Source organism: Salvelinus sp. IW2-2015, linkage group LG37 (genome assembly GCF_002910315.2).
Source record: "Salvelinus sp. IW2-2015 linkage group LG37, ASM291031v2, whole genome shotgun sequence".
Classification (NCBI taxonomy): Eukaryota; Metazoa; Chordata; class Actinopteri; order Salmoniformes; family Salmonidae; genus Salvelinus; species Salvelinus sp. IW2-2015.
Genome location: NC_036876.1, coordinates 1,179,057 through 1,188,963, shown reverse-complemented (window position 1 = coordinate 1,188,963; position 9,907 = coordinate 1,179,057).

Genomic DNA, 9,907 nt, shown 5'->3' with positions numbered 1-9,907 from the left:
CCAAGGCTTTTTCGATCACAGAAGTCAACACAATAGGGTGAACGGGACAGCAGGCCCTGGGTTTACCTCCACATCACCGAGGAACAGAGGAGTAGTAGGAGAGGGTGCGGCTAAAAGGCCTATCAAAACTGGTCGCCTAGAGCGTTGGGGACAAAGAATAAAAGGAGCAGATTTAGGGCGTGGTTAGAATAGATATCGGGCATAATGGTGCAGCAAGGGGTATGGTGGGGCGTGAGGTACAGGCGGAGGCAAGCCCCAGGCACTGGGTGAGATAAGAGAAGGTTGTAATCTCTGGAATGCTAGGTCTCAATTGGGTGAGGATCACCGCATGTGTGGGGGGTGGACCAAGGAGGTATCAGAGGTGACGGAGAGAGGTGAACTACAGGGTCATTGCAAACCAAAACAAATGATAAATGATAACTAGCCGAACAACAGTATTGCAAGGCATATTGATATTTCGAGAGAGACATACAATAAGGCAATAAAGTGATGCAGTCTTTGATTGGGAGAGCCTAGCTAAAACAACAGGTAAGATAACAGGCAGCAATAAACAGTGGCAGTCTAACACACAGCAACAACAGGTAAAAAATGGCCGAACGACTAAGGCAGAGAGGGTCGGATTAACTACACACAGATCCCCTGAGTTAAAAGCACAGGGCCACAGATAAAAGCACAAAGAAAACAGAATGGAGTACGTGAATATAATGGGACAGTCAAGCAAGCATCAAGCTATTAGCCAAGTGATCATAGTGTCCAGGGGGCAAGCGCGTAGATGGAGCAGGGAGGCCGCCACTAAAGCTAGCACGCGGGCGTTTAAAGTTAGTAGCTCCGGGGGGTGGTCTAGCTCAGACGGAGGGCGTTGCGCTCAGACGGAGCCGGTGAGGCACAGGCGGTGTGGGGTATTCGTTCTGCAGACCAGACTGTGGTCGTCGTCGACAGAGAATCCAAGCCGAAATGGCGAGGCGAAAGAGTGGTTGTGAATGTAGAATTGGTGGTTTGCTAACTGTGCTAGCTCGTGGCGTGGCGCTAGCTGCGCTAGCTGCAAGGCTTAGCCGTGAAGGATCAGACAAGGTAGGGCTCAGGGATACGGCAGGGAATCCGGCGTTTGTTGTCGAGAGACAGTCCGATGCTGGTAAATTGGTGAGTAATACCAGGCTAATAACAGGGCGTGGGGTCTGTGCAGAAGGTAAAAAGCTGCTAGCAGCGGCAAAAAAATGGCTAAATTAGGCTTGTAGCTGATTAGACCAGTTTGTGATGATTGGCAGGGCTCTGTGTCGGACAAAAAAAGGTCCAGGCCCAATTGGCAAAATATGTATTGTAGCACAAGAATTTAGCCGGAGACCTCTGTTCGCTAGCCGGAGGATTGGCCTAGCTCGAGGCACTCAAGGCTAATGTTGCTTGCTTCGGGACAGAGACGTTAGCCAGGACGTAGCCACTCAGACTTGCAGCTAGCTATTCTGATCGGTGTAAAGGTCCAGAAGCTTGCGGTAGTAATCTGGAGATTTGGTTAGATAGAAAAAGCAGGTCCGATATTCTCCGGGGTGTGATATCGCGCTGTGGCAAGACCTGGCATCGTTTGACCAACGCTGAGGCTAGGCTGGTGTCCGAGTTACGGTAAAGACACTAGCAGTGACTAACTGATAACTAGCTGTATTAGTAGCTGGCATACTTCTGATGGGGGTTCCGGTTCTAAAGTATAAAAATAGCAGAATCCGTACCACCATTGGGTGTTGCGCGGTTGCAGGAGGTATATTAGTCCGTAGATAAATGAGATTTAAAATATAAACGGAAAAAAAACGAGGAAACGATTATTTAACGGGACAAGACAAAAAACAACACGCGACTGCTGACGTCCATTCTTGGATGAGGTCCTGTAAATAACTGATAACAGTTGCTGACACACTGAGTACACTACTTATAATTAACCTTTACACTCAAAACTCAAGAATCAAAATGGCAGATTTGGGTTACTGATAAGCCACTAAATTGGAAGGCGAGCGGCTGAACTGTAACATACTATACAAGTTCTTGGTCTCCGCTTTACATTATTAATCGGGATATAACTTGACAGAAAGTTTATGAGCTAGGAGCCACCTCAAGCAACAGAAGATGCCCCTCATTCTTTCAGCCATGTGGGTTACTTGCAGATTTGGTGTCTGTGTGAGAGAATTGTGTGAAATCAATAGAATGCAATGTGTTTCTGAAAGATGACAATTGAGGGGTTATGCCGTACCCCTTGTTCAAGAGGCCTTGTTTATATAAAGCGATCTATAACGATGCGTAACTCAGAGGCTTTACATTTACATGTCAGTCATTTAGCAGACGCTCTTATCCTGAGCGACTACAGTAGTGAATTGCATAAATGTTCAATACTGGTCCCCCGTGGCGAAACGCTTTAGGCTAAAACAAGCTGAAAATGAGAAAGCTGGGATTTTGAATGCAATAATTTTACATGAAATGATGAGGCAATCTTCCAGTGCACTTACCTAAATTGTATATTTTGGTTTTGTCTCCATGACATTCAGAAGCTGAGTTTCTGACCTTAATTCAAGAATAACTTTTTATTAAAACTTTGATTGCGGAAAGTAATCTACATCAGTGACTCGCTATCATTGAAGCTAATCACTTTACTGAGAAATATGTTTTAACTAAATTGATACTTGATGATACATTGCAGGAACCAAACCTACGAACCAGTAAATGTAACAGCAACAAACGTCAAAAGTGTAAAGTTTGGATTCAGTGATCTGTTTGTGTTCTCTACCATTTGTTCTGAAATTTCCCCATAATCCCAAAGTGTTCCCTTTCAATTGTTACATAGGGTTATGCATACCAGATGTCCTGTGGTGGACACACTGTTAAAGCTGTTGGTGAGTCATGTGGATGATAATCTGAAACATTGTATTTGCTATTACATATAAGATATTACAGGGGGAACATAAAAATACATTCAAATCAGAATTCAAAGAGTTTATTGGGTAAAACTTTAAACACTTCTCATGTTCTGTCTTGATGGATTTGTAAAGGATCGTGAGACACTAACTTTTATTTCCCATCCAGTAATCGCTGTGTTTGTCGTTACATCATATAATTAAGAAATTTAACATAAAGGGACAGACCGGGAGTTTTGACAACAAAGCGTTCACCTTCCCGCTGTTTTGGTAAACTGCTGCAGGGATGGGACTGCAGAAATGTAGCATAGACATGAGTCTACAAACTGAAGCAATAGATAAGCGGTCCGAACAGTGTTATTGCGCAAGACGCAACGCTATATTCCTTTCCATTATTCAGAGATATTTAGAATGACAACAAAATTTCTATTTGGTAGCCAGGTGTTGTAGATACTTGTTAACTTTTTTGGCTTGTTTGTTGTTTTCTATTTGTTTTTTTGTTTTCTTGTATTTTCTCTTTTCACCATAATAATTAAAACTTTTTTAACAAGAAAGTTTTAATATGACTTCTGGAGGAGACATGGCCCGACGAACCATGTTTTTAGGCCAGGCAAGGAACATTTTAAGGCCTGCCTCTGCCATTGGGAGAAAATGTTGCGTTGTTCAAGCTAATTTCCTGCCATTCATACACAATTTTGTCATTGGCAGAGAAATGTTTAAAAATATTTTATATACTTGCTATCTGGCCCGAACCGCAGGCAGTACCTCCGGGGGTCCTTGGACCCCACTTTGAGAACCCATGATCTAAGGACTGGATTTTTGTGGGGGGTTGAAGTGAAATGTTTTTAGGGAAGCTTCTTTAAATGTTAATATATATATATCCCCAGGGACTAGCAAGTTAAAACTAGCCAGCTGAAAAAATCTTGAACATTTACAGAAAAGTTCATTGAATTTTGGCATATTGATGTGGCATTGTCCATCTCAATAAATAAATACATTCGATTCTGTTAAGAATTTCTCCTGTGCCATTATAGGCCAATAACCTCAAGTGTAAGGTTAATCAATCCATATCTTAATACTTCTGCATGTTGTTGACTAACTTTCAATGAGTACATTTGATACCTCCCTACCAATTATAATATATACAATGGAACATAGACATTTACTCTACCTTTGTCTGTTTAAGAGGTTCTATATTTGTGGGAATCACAGCCGAGTCTGGAAAGAAACGCATAATCACATTTACACTTCAGAGAATCCATTACTTTAATCTGAAATCAGTTCATCTGAAAAGTACAACGCTTTGTATTGTATACATTAAATGTGTTTCTAATCGTAGGTTGCAAAAATTATGTACGTTGGTCTTGGTTCTTGAAATGCAAGGCCTGACCCTTGATGATGTGTCCTTTAATAGTCAAAGATTTGAGTTGAACCCCCACATTCAAACCGCGTTCAGGTTGATGTTTTCCCGTATGTAGTTAGTCTCTGTCATCACTCTGTGTCACAGTCGGTTCCAAGGTAAACTGGATGAACTGGCAGATTAGATGCAGTGGATGATTAAGATGTCATTGGTTAACATTAAGTTACATTTCACTGTAAATGAAAATAAGTTGGGGACCTCCCGAGTGGGGTGGTTTAATTAAATGCGTGGCTTGTTTTTTTCCTGTTAGACTGGTGGCAGCAGTATCACAGTAATGTTAGACTGTAGCCAGTATCAGCAGTAAATGTAGACTGTGCAGCAGTAATCACAGTAAATGTAGACTGCTAGCTATTCACAGTAAACTGTAGACCTGTAGCAGTATCACAGTAAATGAGTAGACTGTGCAGCAAGTATCACAGCTAAATGTAGACTGAAGCAGTATCAAGTAATTGTAGACTTGAGGCAGTATGACAAGTAAATGTAAGACTGGTAGGCAGTAAGCACAGTAAATGTACACTGCTAGCAGTATGACAAGTAAATTAGACTGTAGCAGTATCACAGTAAATGTAGACTGACTGTTTTTTAAGCGGTATCACAGTAAAAATGTGAACTGCAGCCAGAATATCACAGTAAATGTTAGGACTGTGCAGCAGATATCACAGAAATGTAGACTGTTGCAGCAGTATCACAAGTAAATGTAGACTGTAGCAGTAATCACAGTACATGTTAGACTGTAGCAGTTAAGCCCACAGTTAAATTAGACCTGTAGCAGTATGACAGTAAATGTAGAACTGTAGCAAGTATCACAGTAAAATGTAGACTGTGTAGCAGTATCACAGTAAAATGTAGACTGTAGCAGTATCACGTAAATGTAGACTGTAGCAGTATCACAGTAAATGTAGACTGTGCAGCAGTATCACAGTAAAATGTAGACTGTAGGCAGTATGACAGTAAATGTAGACTGTAGCAGTATCACAGTAAATGTACACTGTAGCAGTATGACAGAAATGTAGACTGTAGCAGTATCACAGTAATGTAGACTGACTGTAGCGTAATCACAGTAAATGTAAGACTTGTAGCAGTATCACAGTAAATGTAGACTGTAGCAGTTATCAGACAGTAATGTAGACTGTAGCAGTATGACCAGTAAAATGTAGACTGTGCAGCAGTAAATGACAGTAAATGTAGACGTGTAGCAGTATCACAGTAAATGTAGACCTGTAGCAGTACAGTATTGACAGTAAATGTTAGACTGTAAGGGGCATAGACAGTAAGATGTAGGACTGAAAAGCAGTAAATCACAGTAAAATGTAAACTGGTAGCAGTATATGACAGGTAAAATGGTAAGACTGTGCAAGCAGTAATGACAGTAAATGTAGACTGTAGCAGGTATGACAGAAATGTAGAACTGTAGCAGTATGCAGTACATGTAGAACGTAGCAGTATAGAACAGTAAATGTAGACTGTAGCCAGTATCACAGTAAATGTAGACTTTGGCGTAATCACAGTAATGTAGACTGACTGTAGGCGGTATCACAGGTAAATGTAGACTTAGCAGTATGACAGTAAATGTAGACTGTAGCAGTATCACAGTAATGTAGACTGTAGCAGTAATCAACAGTAAATGTAGACTGTAGCAGTATGACAGTAAATGTAGACTGTGCAGCGGTCCAGTAAATGCTGTCAGCAAGTAGAATAATGTAGACTGTAGCAGTACAACAGTAAATGTAGACTGTAGCAGTATCACCAGTAAATGTAAGACTGTGCAGTATGCAGGTATTCAACAGTGCAGATATGACCATTAACGTAGCATGCTATGACAGTAATGTAACGTAGCAGTACCAAGATGTAGCCTTAACAGAGCGTATGTAGAGGCCGATAGACACGGATGAAATGTAGCAGCATGGACATAGTAAACTCGTACAGCAGTATGACAGACTGTAAATGTAGACTGTAAGGCAGTATCCAGTAAATGTAGACCTGTAGCAGTAATGACAGTAAATGTAGACTGTAGCAGTATCACAGTAAATGTAGACTGTAGCAGTATGACAGGACATGTCAACTGTGCAGCAGTATGACAGGACATGTAAACTGTGCAGCAGTTTCACAGGAAATGTAAACTGTGCAGCAGTTTCACAGGAAATGTAAACTGTGCAGCAGTATGACAGGACATGTAAACTGTGCAGCAGTATCACAGGAAATGTAAACTGTGCAGCAGTATGACAGGACATGTAAACTGTGCAGCAGTATGACAGGACATGTAAACTGTGCAGCAGTATGACAGGAAATGTAAACAATGTAAATGTAAACAAACAAATTATTCTGCCATGTTGACAACAACTTTCAGATTTGGATTGAACACACAGATTTTAGACCTGAGGGGTTTACAACCAAACAGGATCATTTGGTTAGCCAGCTAATATGACTGAATATTTTTTATTCATTTTTTTTTTTTTTTTGAAAGATAAGCTTAAAATGGGCATGGTGTAATTAACTCAACAACCTTAAACACATATCTAAGTTTAGATTTCTTAATGAACCAGAAAAGCAATAGCTATATCTGGTGCTTTATCAAAGTTAACTGGCTAATTGATTGCGTCAGGTTACCACGCTAGGGGTGAGATTTCTTAGTTACACTTTCATTATTTGGTGTCAGATGTATATTTTAGTTTTCCAGGAAATGGTGTGACAGAAAGAACACTGCAGTACGTGCCAAATTCACATTCCCAACCCACCTCTCTGCAGGAGTAGATACTCAGCATCACATTCCTTCCACATAAATTGAAACTTATAAATCACAGTTATTGTGATGTAATAGGAATGTTTATTAAGCAATAAGGCACAAGAGGCTGTATCATGACTGCAGTCACAGGCAAATGGTGTTGTTCGGCCCCACGGGATTGTCAACCCATTTACCCGTGACTGTATTCCTGATAATTGCTTTTATAAAACCAACATATTCAAATAACAACGAATTAAGAGAGAGCTCTTACTCCACTAGCGCGTCGTGGAACACACCATCCAAGTCGCTCATTATTGTTCAGAGAACGCTTAGCCCCTCGTTGATTATCCTTTACATGTAGGGCCCTGAGTTTCCCTGACAACATGATCTGACCAGGGATAACTCTGTGCCCTAGTTATGGCCTACCCTGGCCCTTATGAATAAGTYAATATCAGTTGAAATACAGTAATGAATGAGTGAATATCCATTGTAATACAGCAGGTACATTCCAAGAGCAGACAATAAATACACTGAGGTATTTCTCAGGTTATTTAATTTATTCATATTCTATAAAATGTTCATACATTAACTTACATTCTTTGCCAGCTCTTTCTCAATGTTTTAACAGGTGAGTACATCAATGTGTAATGAATTGCTGTCACCCATTTGAATGGTCACTGCACAATGAAATGAAAACACCTAAAGCTTGTCTTCTATTGAGAAAAGACCAGAGGGGTATTCTGCAAAGCAGGATNCACCCATTTGAATGGTCACTGCACAATGAAATGAAAACACCTAAAGCTTGTCTTCTATTGAGAAAAGACCAGAGGGGTATTCTGCAAAGCAGGATACACTTGGAATGGACATGGTCTAATTGACTCAACAACCCAAAACATATATTGATGTTTAGATTTCTTAAATGTACCTGAAAATCAGTCTTTATTTTGGTTGTTTTTCAAAGTTGGCTGACTAACTCATTGGTGCTGCTTTGGTTCGTCAAAAGAATACAGTCTTGAAATAAAATACTTCACAAAACCATGTTCATTACTTAAAATGAACAGGAAACAAACTGCATATCAACTGATACATGTTGAAAGGAATAATGTTGTTTCTACAGATATTCAAATACGTAAAACTTCAATGAATCGCCCCAGCGTTTATTTGCTTAAATCACTGAACACAACAGGCACTATTTCAGCCAGGCGTCTAGATCCTTAACGCACACAGCTTTTACTCATCCACATCTTGTGGTATATCTTGACAGTATGATTTTATTTAACATGTTTCTTTAACAATGCGCTGTACAAAAAGGTGATTAGTAAAAACAAAGTTTAGTAAGCAATGCGTAAATAGTGTTCTTTTTTTAAAGCAAATTGTTGAAGAAAAAAAATGTCACACTGCCAGATTGTAATGAGTTTAAGGGATTTTTTCTCACAGATGTGTACTCATTTGCATTGTGAAAATGTCTCCCACTGAGTCACAAAAAAAACATTCCACATAAGAAACATGTATCATCTCCAATAATCCGAAGTCCGATACTTATTTTCGTATGTTCATTAAAGTTATTATTCTGTATACCTTCTCTGACAGAATAAATAAATGTACCGGGAAAGAAGTACCTTATGTGGAAAGCTCTGGAGTTTTGACAATACTTTCACCTCACACAGAGTAAGAATCTTGTTCTGTCCAGGGATGACCTCAACAACATACTTACCCTCCATCTCATTACACTGAAAGGTATTGGTCTCTCCTGCTGGTGATGGTGTGATGACAGCACAAACTGAAACAGAGAGAGAGAAAAAGATAGGGAGGGGGGGGGGCGTGGAGGGAGAGAAGTGGGGGGGGGGGGGGGGAGGGTGGTGAGGGAAGAAAGGGGGGTGGGAATGGTGAGACGAAGGGATGGAGTGGAGAGTGAGAGAGGGGGGTGGTGGGAGAGTGCGAGGGAATGATTGTTTTCAGACTCTAAGAGACAGCAGGAGCCGGTAGAGATTCTGAATGATCGGCTTTGAAAGAGAACTGATTAACTCTGAGGTCTGACCTGTTGACACCTCGCAAACCATGATTATTATTATATTTGACTGCTGGTCATCTATGAAACATTTGAGGATCTTGGCGCATGTTCTGTTATAATCTCCACCGGCACAGCAGAGAGGACTGGCCACCCTCATAGCCTGGTTCTTAGTTCTTCTAGTTTTGTGGCCTTTCTAGGGAGTTTTTCCTAGCCACGTGCATTCTACACCGCGTTGCTTGCTGTTTGGGTTTTAGGCGTGGGTTTCTGTACAGCATTTTGAGACATCAGCTGATGTAAGAGGACTTTATAGATATTATACAGTGTGTTGCTATAGTGAAAATGCCTCTTCAGCAGGAGAAACTGAACATATCACATATTAATGAATCATAGTTTTTTATTGAATCACATCACTTTCAATCAATCAGATTACAGTATATGTTATTTATTCTATTTCACTACTCACCTGGGGTTCCTGATGCCATTGTTCTCCAGTGAGTTACCGATGCGGATCTACAGCACCATCAAGCCTCTCAGCACTATCTCCTCTGTTGGTGATGGTGAAGCTGTCACTCTGACACATACAGCAGGTTCACTTCCACCAGGGGTTGGTCTGTTTCAGTGTGTGGTGCAGGATCTTTTGTAATAGTCTGATTTCTGTTGATGAATGGCTGGCCATTCTTTCAACCGCTACATTCTTCCGGGACATAGAGAAGAATGTTTAGTACAGAATTCATCTTCATCATCTTACAGTTATGCTTTGACTGGTTTAGAACATGGGGGATATTAGTGGTGGGGAGGATTATTGGAGGAAGAGAGGTGGATGTTGGAAAGAGGGGAAGAGAGAAGGGGGGATATTAAGTGGT